This window comes from Ambystoma mexicanum, chromosome 1p, assembly GCF_040938575.1.
Source record: "Ambystoma mexicanum isolate Mex_15411 chromosome 1p, UKY_AmexF1_1, whole genome shotgun sequence".
NCBI lineage: Eukaryota > Metazoa > Chordata > Amphibia > Caudata > Ambystomatidae > Ambystoma > Ambystoma mexicanum.
This window is the reverse complement of record NC_090921.1, coordinates 761,955,243-761,970,441: the sequence shown is the minus strand read 5'-3', so window position 1 is coordinate 761,970,441 and position 15,199 is coordinate 761,955,243. Positions and strand designations below refer to the sequence as shown.

At 49.6% G+C, this 15,199-nt stretch overlaps 2 protein-coding genes across 6 annotated transcripts in view; one reads left to right on the top strand and one right to left on the bottom strand.

Moving 5' to 3' along the window:
- The window catches only part of THEM4 (thioesterase superfamily member 4), a 781,652-nt gene that overhangs the window by 242,120 nt on the left and 524,333 nt on the right, over nucleotides 1-15,199 (top strand). The gene's annotated exons all lie outside the window — the stretch shown is intronic.
- The window catches only part of LOC138580361 (uncharacterized), a 253,475-nt gene that overhangs the window by 195,700 nt on the left and 42,576 nt on the right, over nucleotides 1-15,199 (bottom strand). For 2 of the 3 annotated variants that reach the window (XM_069650841.1, XM_069650858.1), the window contains exon 3: nucleotides 13,011-13,129. The exons of the other annotated variant lie outside the window; for it this stretch is intronic. The gene's annotated coding sequence lies outside the window, so the exon portion shown is untranslated. The remainder of the gene's footprint in view (nucleotides 1-13,010; nucleotides 13,130-15,199) is intronic. 3 annotated transcript variants of the gene reach the window in all.

The window sequence follows — 15,199 nt, the reverse complement described above, 5'->3', positions numbered from 1 at the left end:
CACATGGAGGTAGGTCTGTGATGAAGTCCATGGATATGGTATGCCACGGATTTGGCGGAACATTCAAGGGTTGAAAAAGACCTGCTGGTTTTTTCTTGGAGTTCTTATTTTGCGTACAATTTCCACAGGTCTGAATAAAGCGAGTCACATCCTTACGCCAAGTAGGCCACCAATAGTATCTTTTGATCTTTTCCAAGGTTTTGGTCACCCCTGGATGACCCTCAATCAAGGAGCCATGGTAATTGGAAATTACTTGATTTCTAATCGCCTCAGTAGGTAAATACAGACGATCTTGGTAGTAAGGCATTTCCTCCTGGATACTGAATTGAGTACCTTGATCAACCCATGTTCGCAATTCTTCCTGAGTCAAAGTCTTCCTTACTTCATTCCGCAAGTCTTCGAAAAATGGATCCATAACGTGCATCAAACCCAAGACTCTCTCTCCTGTGATGATATTGGTTGGAACTGGGGAAACAAAGGCCTCCTCTCCCTTGCCAATTCGAGACAATGCGTCAGCCTTACCATTACGCACTCTAGGTCGAAAAGTAATGATGAAATCGTATTTGGCAAAAAACAGGGCCCTTCGCAGTTGTCGAGCAGATTGTGCCTTGATGGAACATAGGTACTGTAGATTTCTGTGGTCTGTGAGAATGGTACTTGTGTGTTGAGCCCCTAACAGATAGTGTCTCCATTCCTTTAATGCACACTTAATCGCCAACAACTCCTTGTCGGTAATAGTATAATTACGTTCTGCAGTGGAGAATTTCTTTGACCAGAATGCCACCGGATGTAATATCTGAGTCTCTGGATTGCGTTGTGACAAGACAGCACCCATCGCCACATCTGAGGCATCGGTTTCTACAATGAAGGGTAAATCAGGTTGAGGATGTTGTAAAATTGGAGCCTCAGTGAATTTGACCTTTAAACTCTCAAAGGCGACATCAGCCTCCTTTGTCCATTCAAATCTTTCATTCTTTCTGAGCAGTGAAGTGATTGGGTGTACCAATTGTGAAAAATTTTCCACAAAGCGTCGATAGAAATTTGCAAAGCCCAAAAAACTTTGTACCCCTTTTACTGACGTAGGGGCTGGCCAAGTGAGTATTGCATCCACCTTTCGAATGTCCATCTAAACTCCCTGAGAAGATAACACAAAGCCAAAAAATTCGACTTCGGAAACATGAAATAAACACTTTTCCAATTTAACAAAAAGTTAATTTTCACGCAGTTTCTGGAGAACTGCAGTAACATGCTTAACGTGTTCCTGGGGGTCTGCTGAAAAAATTAAAATGTCATCAATGTAAACTACTGCGCAAATGTCCAATAGATCTCTTAAGACATCATTCATAAAGCATTGAAATGCTGCCGGGGCATTGTACTCAAAAAGACCATACTTAGTGCGAAAAGCAGTTTTCCATTCATCACCCTCCTTTATTCGAATCAGGTGGTAGGTGCCTCCGAGATCTAACTTGGTAAAGATTTGTGCTCCTTTAATTTGATCCAACAGATTGGAGATGAGAGGAATGGGATAACGATTTTTAACAGTAATTTGATTTAGGGCATGGTAATCAATACAGGTCCTGAGATCTCCTTCCTCCTTGGGTATGAAAAAAAAAGGAGAGGCAGCGGGGGATTTTGAGGGTCGAATTAAACCATTTTTTAAGTACTGGTCTAGGTATTTCTTCAGGTGAGCGTCTTCCTTCTCAGTTAAAGAATAAATTCGATTACAAGGAATTTGCCCCCCTGGAATAAGATCATTCTGACAATCGTAGGGCCGGTGTGGGGGAAGCACCTCCGCCAATTCTTCTTCGAAAACCTCCTGGAATTCTTTATACTCAGGTGGTAAGACACCGATTAGCCCAAGTGTAGAGTCGGTAATCCTTGTATCTTGACCGGAACTCTCCAAATTATGCTTTAAACAGCATAAGTCTTCACATTCTGCGGCAAAGGTCGAAGATCTACACCGCCAATCTATAGTTGGGTTGTGTTTCTCGAGCCAGGGCATACCAAGGATAATCTGGAATTGTGGAGCACTTATAAGGTCGAACGTAATCCTCTTTATGTCTCTCCTGACAAATCATAGTGAGATTATCCGTTCGTTGTGTAACAGGACCCGAAGCCAAGGGAGTACCGTCGACTGCCGATACATTTTCAGCTTCGTACTTGTCCACAAGGGGAAACCCCATCTTGGATGTCAGTTTTGAATCCATATAGTTACCGACAGCTCCGCAATCAATGTAGGCTTGTACAGCATGCATTTTAGAAGGCTGCTCTTGACTAAATAGGATGATGGGAAATACAAAGTGTGAGGTCACTAAACCTTTTTCCATGCTCGACAAGCTGACCTCTAAACTTGTCGGGTGCTGGAGTTTTCCGAAATGTTATCCTTCTTTTCCTGGTTGACACCTCCAATGGGTTTCCGAGATGGTTTAACAGGACAATCCTTGAGGAAATGACCAGGCTTTCCGCAATAGAGACACAATTGCTGTTGGCGTCTCTTGTCCCTTTCTGCCTGTGAAATGGGTCCTCTGACAACCCCTAGTTGCATTGGTTCTGTGTTACTCTCAGTTCCAGTTCTAATAGGATTTTCCTTCTGGCGAACAAAATAAGTTCTGTTCTCGGAACAGGAACGGTCCACTCTTCGATCTTGTAAACGCTGATCCAATTGGATGGTCAGGTCAATAAATTCCGCAATCCCCTCCGGTGGATTGACTACCTGTGCTAGCACATCCTTTAATTCACTGCGCAACCCTCTATGGAATAAGGTTGTCCTTTTCTCGGTGGGCCAACTGGTCTCTGCCACTAATCTATTAAAAGTTGCGACATAAGCCAACAATTCTTGATTTCCCTGCCGTAATGAGAGCAACTCATTATCCAGAGCCTGCCCTTGGGTATGGCGCGCAAACAGTTTTTCCATTTCTTTCTGGAAGTCTGAAAGATTCCTTAAGATTGGGTCATCCCTATTAACTAACGGAATACACCAATCTGCAGCATAACCCCCCAAATAGGATAGTATGAAAGCCACTTTAGCCTGGTCTGTGGGGAAAACCCCTGGGCGGCAGAGAAAATGGAGCCGGCATTGATTAATAAAAACTGCAAACTTCTTAGGATCCCCCAAAAAGCATTCAGGAGGCGCTAAAGGAATATTTCCTGGAACTACTACTTGGACTGGAGTTGGGGAAGCAGCTGGAAGGGAGGTTGATGGATTTGCTGCGGGCAAGGGAACTTGACCAGCCTGTGTTTGCAAGAGTTGGCGTGCTAAGTCTTCAGTACAATCCCTGTTGACCACTAACTCCCTGCGCAATGCACTAGTCTCAGAACGAGAGGCATGGACTTCCGCTCTTAACTCCCCTAATAACTGCGCCAGTTGATCCACCTCAGGTGTCTCCATGGCGTCCAGGCAGACTGAATTCAGAATCGGTGGCTTTGCGTTCTGTAACGCTTACCTGAACTCTGCAGGAACGCCCTGAGAGAACTTTACCAATCCTTTCTTCAAGGAACAGAGAATTACTGTGGAAACATCAAACAATTTTCCTTAATATCCACCCCTTGGGAATTTCTCTTTCAACAGACTGTTTAGGATTTTAGTCCCCAAGTATACCCCCAGGCTCACCTGATAATTATTTTTTTATGAGCTCTCCATCCTGTTTTCACACAGGGGCGCAAGTCCTGAAGAATGTTGGTATAATGGAGGCAGCAACACTAAAGGGGGTAAGATGACTAGAGAGTTCTAGAACATGAGGTAAAACCCAAACTCTAGTCACCTCTTATCCTAAATACCTAAGTGAAGATTAAGGGAAAAGGAATAACCCTATAATAACCAACGGTAGTGAGTGTAACAACCCTCCACCCAATGTCTCAGAAAATATACATATAAGGGATTGACTATCGAGTAATGTGCGGGTAAATTACATTTATCAACTTGGCTGAGGAGAAATTTCGTTATTTTAATATAAACAGCAAATACACAATAGCCTGAAAACAATGCCTAAATGTCAGAGGCAGCTCCACTCGGAAAAACTAACAACACGCAGACAATTATATGTTTGACTCATCGAGTAGAAACACTAGCAGCTCTGATAATAATGCAACAGCTGCGTGCGCTCCTTGCCGGCAGTTACAACTGTCAACTGTGACTAGAAATTTGCAGCGTAAATGGCGACAAATAAAACACTGACTAGCATAAGAATACTAGAGAATAAACCTTCGCCATTACAACACCACAAAAGAATACTTGAGAATTGTTCCAGTATCCCTCCCAGTATTCACTGAGGAGAAGTTTCACAACACGACGGAAAAGAGAATAAAATGTAAGGGCTGGAACTAGACTAAATGGAAGGAAGGCAGGGAAGGAGAAATGAGTAGAAACTACGGGCAAGGGCTAGGGCTCTGACTGGAAACATCTGAGAGACCGCGGTAAGCGTTAGTACTGCAAGCAGTCAACGACGCGAAGCGCAAGTCTACAGGTGAACCTGCAATATATAGGAAAATACTGAAATAGACTAGACCTGTGAGAGTAGTCTCTGGATGGCACAATGAGGCGGCCATTGCAGGAAAACAGGAAGTCCTATTGATTCAAATGGAAATTACCTGTCTATCCCCGGGCAACACCACTATCTGCCTGGAATTAACCCTTACGGCTACTATTAACCTACGAACTGGCCTGTGATCATGACAAGGGCCCAATCGCGTGTGAAACTTCCCGCGCACCCCAGTAATACACGTACCCCGCTCGCACAGGGCCAATCGCGTGTGAAACTTCCTGCGCACCCCAGTAATACACGTACCCCACTCGCACAGGGACAATCGCATGTGGGACTCCCCGCTCACCCCATTAGTACACGTACCCCGCTCGCACAGGGCCAATCGCGTGTGAATCTTCCCGCGCACCCTCGAAATACACATACCCTGCTTGCACAGGGCCAATCGCATGTGAAACTCCCCGCTCAGCGGTGTACGTGTATTCGGTGGGGTGCGTGGTGAGTTTTACAGGTGTTTCCGTGGTTGGGGGCCTGTGCGCCATGTACGGGATTTGTGCGCTGTACATGGCGCACGGGGAGGGGTTGGGGCGTAACTGGCGCTGCTGCAGGGTCGCTCCGCCATTCTGCGCCACGGCTGGTAATGGATGTTAAAATCCATGAATACGCTGTGCGCGGAAATGGATTTTGGCGCACGCAGCTGGCGCAGACTGTCGCACACGCACACTGTGCGCCAGACGCGTGTGCACTTGTGCGCTGAATTCTATGAATTACCCCCATAATGTCAATCACATAACACTAGGTAAACATTACAATCAAAATCACCCTCTCCCCCCCATACTAACATATTTACAATTACTAAAGAAAAATTGTGAAAAGATATATACATCATTTAATTTAGGACACAAACACAAATACAAGTATTCTTAGTGTGGCTCGTGACAGCGTGTAATAATCTTACCCTCCTCTAGTTTTGGGCCAAGGGGGGCAATTTTATTGTAGTGTCCAACATGGCGGGCCCCTGCTTTGGAGCCAGCCCAGGGGTTCACACCTCCTCTCACAATTCCGGGCCTGAGAATTCGCCTCCCTTTTCAATCTGCGGTTGAGAGCTCCCAGCAGTCTCCCTCCACAGCGCAGTCAGGGCCTGCCCTTGTGTCTCTGCCCTACCTTGTCACTTCATCTGTTGCGTTTCCTTTGTAGTGTTCCTCAGGGGTCACTGTGCTAGGTGTTCCAGTAGCGTCTGTTCATATTAGACTTGTGTCGCTGGGCAGCCACCACCTTCTCTGGTTATCACTAGGGTTGGACTCTCTTGATGGGCCTCCTGCAGCAGGTCACCGATCCCGAAGTGCCCTACCAGCTCATGGGCCGCAGCACAGGCCTCTCCCGGGTCTGCCTCACCAGGGTACTCCGCAGGCCTCCACCAGGTGGTCTCCAGCACTTCACTCCTTCTGGCCCAGACTTCCAGGCCCGCTCTATCAGAGCACCTTTGGGGCTACCTCTATCCTTACCATGCCCCCCCACCCTGTGAGGTGTTGTCGCCTCCGCACTCGAACCTGTGTGCTGCCTGTGGCCCTGAAGACCGCCAGGGAAGCTAGAGTCTGAATGATCCCTCACTGGACTCGCCACACTCACCACAGGCCCATCTGTGCCTCCGCTGTCTGCAGCTCTCAGATGGTCTAGCACCCAGGCCACCTCTTCATTCCGGTCTCCAAGGGGAGCAGGGGGGTCACCGCCTCACAGCCCGCTCGCTGCACTGAGGGCCCTTACTCTGTGCCAGACCCTCTCCTGCAGGACCTGTGCGGGTATCGCGTGGCCTGTCTTCCCCCGTTGTGCAGCTCCTCTGTGCCTCCTCCTCCCTCTCCTGGTGTCGGAACGGCTAACTTCGCCTTCTGACGTCAGTTTCTCTTCAGCTTTGGAGCAGGGATGCTCCAGGCTTGTCTCTCCCTTGGGGGATATTCGTTGCCACCTGTGGGGGCTCAGTCTCCCTTTACAGTCCCGGGCTCCGGAGCTGAAGCAGCTAGGTACTGCTCGCCATGCTTTCCCCTGGTGGCCGTCTTTAGTTTACCTTTTAACATGTTTTGTGAGTCCGACTTTTCTTAGTTTGAAGATCGATATTTACTTCACTTTTTTGTTGTTTAAAGCGAAATTCCTCATCCTCTATAAAACCTATTCAAACGGCGCTCTGTTCCAAACTTGTGCTTTTCATTTCTATTTTCTCTTCGCTTTGTGCTTGCGCTAGTTTCCTTTGCTTGTGTTCTTTTATGAATGAGGGTTTATATTTTAACCATTAAACGCTGGCTGTTTTCCAAGCAGTACTGTATGGAAGGCAATACAAATATAAACCCTACTGATGTACGTCTCCTAAAGTGTGTTTAGCTAAGCTTCTCATTGCTGCAGTGAGAGATAAGCAGCTCCTCGCCCTGTGGCTACCAGTGACTGGTCAGTGTTTTGAATTTGCAGTCATTAGAACATTATGGTATAGTCCTAGTCCCTCGCTGTCAACTGCCTCTCTTCTATGACCAAAAATGGACGGGGCTGCAGCAAACCTGGGTATGTAAATGCAGTTTGCGGTTTCAAATCATGTCGGGCTGACTCAGCTGCTTATGGTAAATTCTATACTGTCAGTGGTGCAACCCTGTTGGCGCCTCCATTCAGATGCATACATTTGTAGGCAATTGAAATTGTGATGTGAGGTTAATACTTGCATACCATGGGAGTGATTGAAAGGGTAGAGAGGAAACAGGAGCCTGCACGTTCTCACAGCAGTCCTTAAGTGGGTGCTTTCAGCCTTAAAGGAGAGAGTTAACTGCTTGTAACATTGAAGCTGCACTCGACTAGTCTCATTAGAATGCATACAGTAGATGCAGCACCAGCACACATAAGTTTGCCCCTCCACCCACTGTCTCTGGAGTTAGGGCCTCTGCCAACATTTGAAGGGTTATCTGCATGCCCCCAACTGTAATTTGGGATAATGTTAGGGCGCGCACTAAATACAAGATGTTTCCAGATCTTGGCAAATGTCTCTTTACTGCTCCTAATATAGTTCACTCCTTTATGTTACAGCTCTAATGGTAATCTTGATAGCTGCAGTGTATCAAATACAAAACTAAAAATAGGCCCAAATCATAGCGTGCTGCCCCAAAAAACAATGCGTGTTTCTCCAGCATGGGGTCTTGCTTGGATTCACATGCTCATGCATATTCCCTGTCGTCAGGCTGGGAATGCTCAGTAAAAAAGAAACAGTTTCAAAGTGTATTTCTCCTCTAAACCAATCGCTGTCCTCTGGGTCATACTGCCCCATCCAATGACAGCCCTCTCCCTAAGCACTAAGCTTCAGTGTTGGGAGTCCTCGAGTTTGCTCTGCAAGCTACTTCTACGTTTTTTTTTCACAGAAAAAGGTTCTATTTTTGTTCCAAAAGAGCCCGTGAAGTTCCGTGCCCCTCAAGGGCAAAGATCGTGAAGTTTCCAGAAGGCCATCGGGCCTACTTTTGTGCCCTCTGACCATGACAGAGAAGAAAGAAGGAAGGTCCCTCTTCAAGCCCTGCACCAAGTGCGGGCTCCGAAATGTGTTTGTGGTGGACAAGCACCTGCAATGCCTCTAATGCCTGCATCCGGACCACAAGCAAGGAGATTGTGAGATATGCCGCGGATTCTCCAAGGAGACGACCAAGGACAGGCACAGTAGACTGGTGGCGTGGCGTGGCTGAATGCCGAGGCCTCTGCCCCATGCCTCGAGCATGGACATGCCTCACCTAAGGCTGGTCAGTCTGAGGAGTGTGCTTCTAAGTCCTTTGAGGGCGCCTAATCCGTGGGGGCCCAAGATAAGGCTAAGCACCGCAATTCCGGGTCTACCGGGGTCGCCGCAGAAGTGAGTCCCACGACAGACAGGGCACGATCAACATCACCCTCCGCCTCCATTGCCAGCCAACAATCGAGCTCCTCCTCGAAGAGGAAGTCGTCCAATCCGGCTAAGTTGCGGGAGAAGCCTGAGAAGCCACAGACAGAGGAGAAGGTCGAGCTGCCAAAGAAAACCAGGCAGCACAGGATATATCTTCGTTGATGATAAGAGCTGGTGGCGGTGGCTCTCTCGAAAGCTAAAGAGGCTGATCCTGAGAAGGTAGCGCTAACAGCGTTGAAGGTATCCCTCCCTCTGAGGCGCAAGGCCACTGTGGTGACTTTGACAAGGACTGCCAGCACACTGGAGAAGGGGACACCACCACAGAACTCGGTTTCAGCCCCACAATGTGGAAAAAAGGGGAGGGGGCAGGGAGGCCCCGGATCAGTCCCAGGCCGTGGCCCAGGCCATGGAAATTTCATCCACGGACGACAAGGATTGGAGTCCCTACACACGGTCCACGAGGACGTGGAAGAGAAGGGCGACGACGACAGCGCAGGGCCTAGTGTTACGATCACCCAAGTTCTGCTAAGAGATGTGTCACTGGACATCCTATCAATCCTCCACACATTGGCGTTGGAGATCCAGAAGAGGATGCCACAAGGGCCTGTTCCAACGGTCCCCCAGGCCTCCAACCAGCCGCCGACAAAGAAAAGGAAGCGCCATCCGATGCCCCCATTTCAGCCTCCACCTCTGCATTGGGTTCCATCTCCCCCTGCATTCCCTGGCACGGGTACAGGGATGGATACGGCCATAACGACAGACTACGATGACAATATCGTTGCAGCGGGTCCCTGTAGCCTATGCCGTCCCCACTGGACGAGGTGGGATCATTCCATTCTATGATCGCCAGAGCCTCCGAGCTATTCCAGCTTGTGCCTGAAGAAACCAGAAAGGAGGAATTCCTGTACCATAGGTGCGAGGCCAAAAGAAATACAATCATGGCGGTGGCACTCCTGGACGATGTGTGGGAGGCGGGCCTAGACCTCTCAAAGAACCCTTGCACGGCTCCAGCCAAGCGGGATAGGCTGGAGAAGTACCGGGTACCGGAATGCGCACAATCACCGGATTTGGTGATTTCGGCAGCCGCAAGGAAGCGGTCATCTAACCCGTCCTTGTTGTCTTCAGTCCCTCCTGACAGCGATGGTAAGAAGTTGGATGCCATGGGGTGGAAAGTGATTTACACCGCAGCGTTCGCCATCAAGGTGGCCTCTGCACTGGCGATCCTAGCCAGGTACGACAAGGAGCTGTGGTACAAGCTGGGTCCAATTCTGGAATTCCTCTCCGTTGACAAGAGGATGGAGGTGATCGCACTCTTCCAGGAGGGAGAGGTAGCTTCGGATCACGCCATCACAGTGGCGATCGACGTTGCCGACACAGGATTCCGACAGATGGGGAACGTCGTCTGCCTTTGTTGCCAAGGCTGGATGAAGGTCATGAATTTCCGCCAGGAGGTCCAATTGAAGGTACTTGACATGCTGACGGAGAACCTTTTCGGGAAGGTCATTGACGAGTCCCTGCAGGCCATCAAGGCGGATACGGAGATGGTCTGTGCTCTGGGCACCCTCCAACAGCACTGCTCTTACTTTCCTTCCTCCATTGGAAAGTCGGGCGGGTGTTCTAAAGGTTTCTCCTCCTTGTACTGTCAGCCTTCCAGATCCACGACGCAGGAAGCCCACATAGGCAGTTCCCAGGCCTACGGGGGAGGAGGACAGCATTGTCACCAGCAAGGAAGGGCACCAGCCAAGACGTCCCCCCCCCCACCTGTGGCCCGGCTGACGATGTTGGTCAGCGAGTGGGAAAAGATCACCCCCGACAGGTGGGTGCTGGACACTCTCGCCCAAGGACATATACTGGAATTTCAGCACAGGTGTCCGCGGATCCCTCCGGTGGCACGTCAGGCGCAGCACGTCCCTCAGCTCTTGGAGGAAGTATGGTCCGTGCTACGAAAAAGGGCGATAGAGCTGGTTCCCCAGCGACTCCGGGGTACTTCTTGGTAAGAAAGAAGAGGGGGGGGCTGGATGAACAAGTATCTTAAGTGTCAAAAATTCAGGATTGTCACATTACAGCACGTGCTCAGCCAACTGGAAAGAGGGGATTTATTGATGTTGCTGGACCTGGAGGGCGCCTACTTCCATGTCCCCATTTACAGGAAACAGATGTTTCTACACTTCGTAGTGCAGGGACAGCACTACCAGTTCAAGGCCCTACCCTTTGGCTTGAAGTCGGCCCAGAGTGTTCACGAAGTGCCTTGCACCTGTGGTGACCCATCTGCGTCTACGGGGGATTCACATTTACCTGTCCTTCGACGACTGGTGCATCCGGGCCCACTCGCGAGAGTCAGCCGTCGGACACACGGAGATGGCCGTCAGGCTACTGACAAATCTGGGATTCGCCATCAACTATCCAAAGTCCTGCTTGGCACCATCGCAGAATAGGCTGGACTCATTATGGTGTCCTGCCTAGCATCACCCACAAAGGAGAGAGTAGCAGCCATTCAGGGAAAGGTGCAGCGGCTGTTGTCGATGAAGACGACCATGGTGCAGACCATCAAGTTGTTGCTCAGTATGATGTCATCCTGCATCTACCTCATCAGACTCTGCAGGTTACAGATGCGACCTCTTCAGGAGTTCCTGGACGCTTGCTGGGTACAATTGTCCGGAAACTTTGCGGACAAGATCACGCTGGACAACGAGTTCCATCGGGCGATAAGGTGGTGCGGCGACTGCTCCAACATCGCTTTCAGAACCCTTCATTCCAGGAAACAGTCATGACGGACGCTTCCCTGGAGCCCATACCGGACGCCTGCACGCCAGAGGCCTGTGGCTACCAGAGGAGAAGGATCTCCATATCAACCTTTCTGTACACGTTTCCTCAGTCGCCTCTCCTGCTACGAGTCATCAAAACACTCAGTGTCACTACAGGATGATACGCCTCGCCCTGGTGTGGCAGAGACCGATTTAGTATCCCGACCTTCTCAGCCTGTCAGCGTCACCTCTGATCAAGCTACAAGCAGTCCCGGATCTTCTCACCAGAGAAGGAGGCGCAATCCTGCATCACGACCCAGGATCGCTCAACCGGAGGGCTTGGCTCCTGCAGCCCTAGAGTTTGGAGGATATAGGTTACCTGCGGACTGCAGGGAGGGCCTCGTCAATTCCAGAGCGCCGTCCACTTTGAAGTGCTACGGTCACAAGTGGAAGTGTTTCGCTACGTAGTGCCGGTCGCAGAAGATTGCCCCTCCGAGGGTCACGGAGCTTCTTCCATATTTGCTATCCTTGGACAAGGCCGGACTGGCGCACGCCTCAATCAAGGTTAATCTAGCGGCTATCTCCCGCTACACCAGGTCTCCAGGAAGGTCTTTACTTTGGCTCATCGACTCGTCAAGGAATTCCTCAAAGGACTGTTTTGTTCTTTCCCGCCGGTGAAGGCTCCTGCCCCGGCATGGAAACTCAACGTGGTTCTGACGAGGCTCATGGGGGCGCCCTTTGAGCCTATGCATCAGGCCCCTCTCAAGTTCCTCTCGTGGAAAACAACTTTCCTTGTGGCCATCACATCCGCCAGAAGGGTGGGTGAGCTACATGCCCTATCCTGCAAACGCCCATATCTAACTTTCCATGAATCGAGGGTGGTGCTGCAGACGCACCCCTCTTTCATGCCAAAGGTTCCGTCAGAATTTCACCTCAACGAACCTTTGATGTTACCTGTTTTTTTTCCTGAAACCTTTATCACCGGCTGAAAGGGCCTTGCACTCGCTGGACATTGCTAGTGCTCTGAAGTTCTACGTGGCACGCACAAAGAGTTTTCTAGAACTTTACAGCTGTTCATGAACTTTGATCCTGTGAACCATGGAAGGCCTTGTCCAAGCCTTCCACCTCAAGGTGGCTCTCCGGCGGCATCATGCACTGGCATCGGTTGTGAACCGACCACTGTCCGGAGGTCCGAGAACCCACTCCACCAGAGCGATTGCTGTGGTGACGGCATTCCTAGCCATGCGCCCCTGCTGGACATCGGCAGAGCTGCTACGTGGAGGTCCATGCACACCTTCACGAGGTTCTACTGCGTTGACAGGGATTCCAGGGAGGAGTCCAGAGTCGGCCAAGCAGTGCTACGCAACCTGTTTGCTTGAGGTGATTCTGTTCCAGAGGAAAGAGTTAACTGCTTCTGTTGAGCCTTGCCACCTCCAGTGGTTGTGTAATGTTATATTGCTGTGTATTCGTTATTCATGACAATAGTTACAGGTAAGTAACTTGTTCCTTCTCCAGCATGGGGTCTAGCATGGATTCACATGCAAGCACCCCGTCCGTCCCCTCTGTGGCTCTTTTTTTGTCATACTGCCACTTTATGTGCTTACCAAATCTGAAGATGGCTGCCAGAGGAGGGGCTTAGCGGGAGGGCTGTCATTGGAGGGGGACAGTATGACCCAGAGGACAGTAATTGGTATAGAGGAGAAATACAGTTTGTAAGGGAAAGTGAAGCTGTTTTTCTTTTTTACAGAGGATTCCTAGCCTGACGACGGGGAATATTCATGATGATGTGAATCCATGCCACTACTTATTAAATGGGTTACTGCTCTACAAGCAGGTAAAGTCTAGTGGCCTTTCTGTACTTACAGGTAAAAATACTTTTTTTTTTTTTATTACCTCTGTGGCAAAGAATCTAAACTGCGGACTGACGAAATGGTTTACTGTCTTTCTTTTCTTTTCTTCATATACCTGCAGACAGCGGCTTGCAGCTCTTCACGCTCATCGGTTCTTATCTCCTGTGTCAGGAATGCAATAGAATGTATTTTATTTTATTATTTTAGTGTGCATTTGTAAGGCGCTTATACATCAAGAAATTGTGTTTCAAAGGGGAGGGAACAAGGGAACACAAGACAAATAAAATAACAATGATGAGCAATGACAGAGGCGGTCCTACTAGGCCTTGTGAACATTCGGAACGTGCAAGTGCAGGGCGAGAGAAGGGACAAGGGAAGGGGGTAGGTGCTAGAGGTTCCACAGAGGGGGATGTGCCAGAGAGTCCGTTACAGGGCAAAAGGTAAGTGCCTGGCAGAGGCCACTTGGTAAAGGGCGCTGACCTGCCAATACAATAAGTGCCCAAAGGCAAGTGCAGGGGGAGGGTGGAGGCTGAAGATGATTGGATGGAAGGACCCAGAAGGACACACAAGGGCCCAGGCCACCCATCTCAGCGACTGTGGGGTTTAGCACAGGATGGAGAGGGGGAAGGAGGAGGAGAAGAGGAAAGTCTTGAGTAGCCTGCGGAATTTGAGGACATCTGGCTCAAGACATGTCTGCATAACACTGGATGTGTGGGGAGAAAGTGGAGATAAGGTGAGCAAGCGGGTCGAGATAGATATTAAAGAGCCAGGGTGAAAGGTTAGAGCCTTGTGGAACACCGCAAGTGGAGATGGAGGTGGGACGGTAGTTAACCGGACACAAGGGGTCGGTGCAAGGCTTTTTCAGAAGGGGTGTACAAGGGAGTGCTTGAGGGAAGAGGGGATAGACCCAGTAGCAAGAGAGTGATTGCAGACATCAGCAAGGGAGCTAATGTTGTCCTTAATAGTTCTGAAACAATAAGGGGAGACCTGTTTCGAGGAGACCTTCATAGAGCTGACAACTCTAGTGACCCCTCCGATGTGATGGGGTGGATGAGGGAAGATGAGAGGCTAAGGGTGTCAGGGAATGAGAGGAGGGAAGGAAGCTAGAGTATTCTGGGTGTCCTGGGTTTTTGCAGTGAAGTGGGTGGCCAGTGCAGTGAGCCTGGGAGGGAAGAGGCGAAGTGGAGACTACAGAAGGATTGGCTATTTCCTTGCAGATTTTAAAGAGTTCAGCTGTGTTGTTGGATGCTCCAGAGACGTGAGCCTGAAAGTGGGCCGTCTTCTTGCAGCCAATGAGGAGACAATATTGCCTTTGGCGAAGGCAACAAGCCTGTTTGTCAGAGGATGGGCTTGAGGTCTGCTACTTCCGTTCAGCAGCTCTGCACCTGCGTTTCAGGGCTGCTAGATAAGAATTGTACCAAGTGTTACGCTTGGTGGCATGTTTCAGGCAGATCCTCATGACTGGGGCAAGAATGTCAAGTGTGTTAGTGATGACAAGATGGAGGTTGCTAAGAGCAGAGTCAGAGGAAGAGTCTGCAGTGGGAGGAGAGGGGGGATGAAGGTGGAAGCGAAGGCAGCAACTGACACAGGTTTCATCGGGTGGATGTCCATGAACAAGATTGGCCGAGCTGGGGGAGGTGTGGCAGAGTGCCGAGAGAGAGGTCACAGGTGAGAGGAGAGGAGGGAGTGGTCTGACCAGGAGAGCGGTGTGGAGAGTGGGCGGAGAGCAAAAGATCAGTATGGATGAAGACATCGAGAGTGTGTCCAGTCGAGTGGGTAGGACCAGAGGAGAGAATGGCGAGGGAGAGAGAGTGGAGGCCGTGATTTAGGAGTCAAGGTGGATGTTCAAGTTACCCAGGAGGAGGAGTTTAGAGGTAGTTGTCAAAAGAAAGGCAGAGAAATCGGCCCATTCTGAGAGGAACACGGAGATAGAGCCAAGCGGCCTGTAGATAGTGGCAATGGTCAGGGAAGAAAGAAGTAGGAGAGATGCCCAGCTTGCAGACAAGGCTCTCGAAATAGGAGTTAGAGCATGGTGGGTATAAGGCAAGTTGTTGTTGTTATGTATATTTGTTAATTAATGCAATGTCCGAAAATGGATACTTATATGTTGATTGTTTAATTACAATACTTTTCTATATGAACTACAGCCCTGATGATGGTGCTTTGCACCGAAATGCATTGGCTAAATTAGCTTACATTCTGAATTGAGGAATCAGTGATTCATAAAATTGT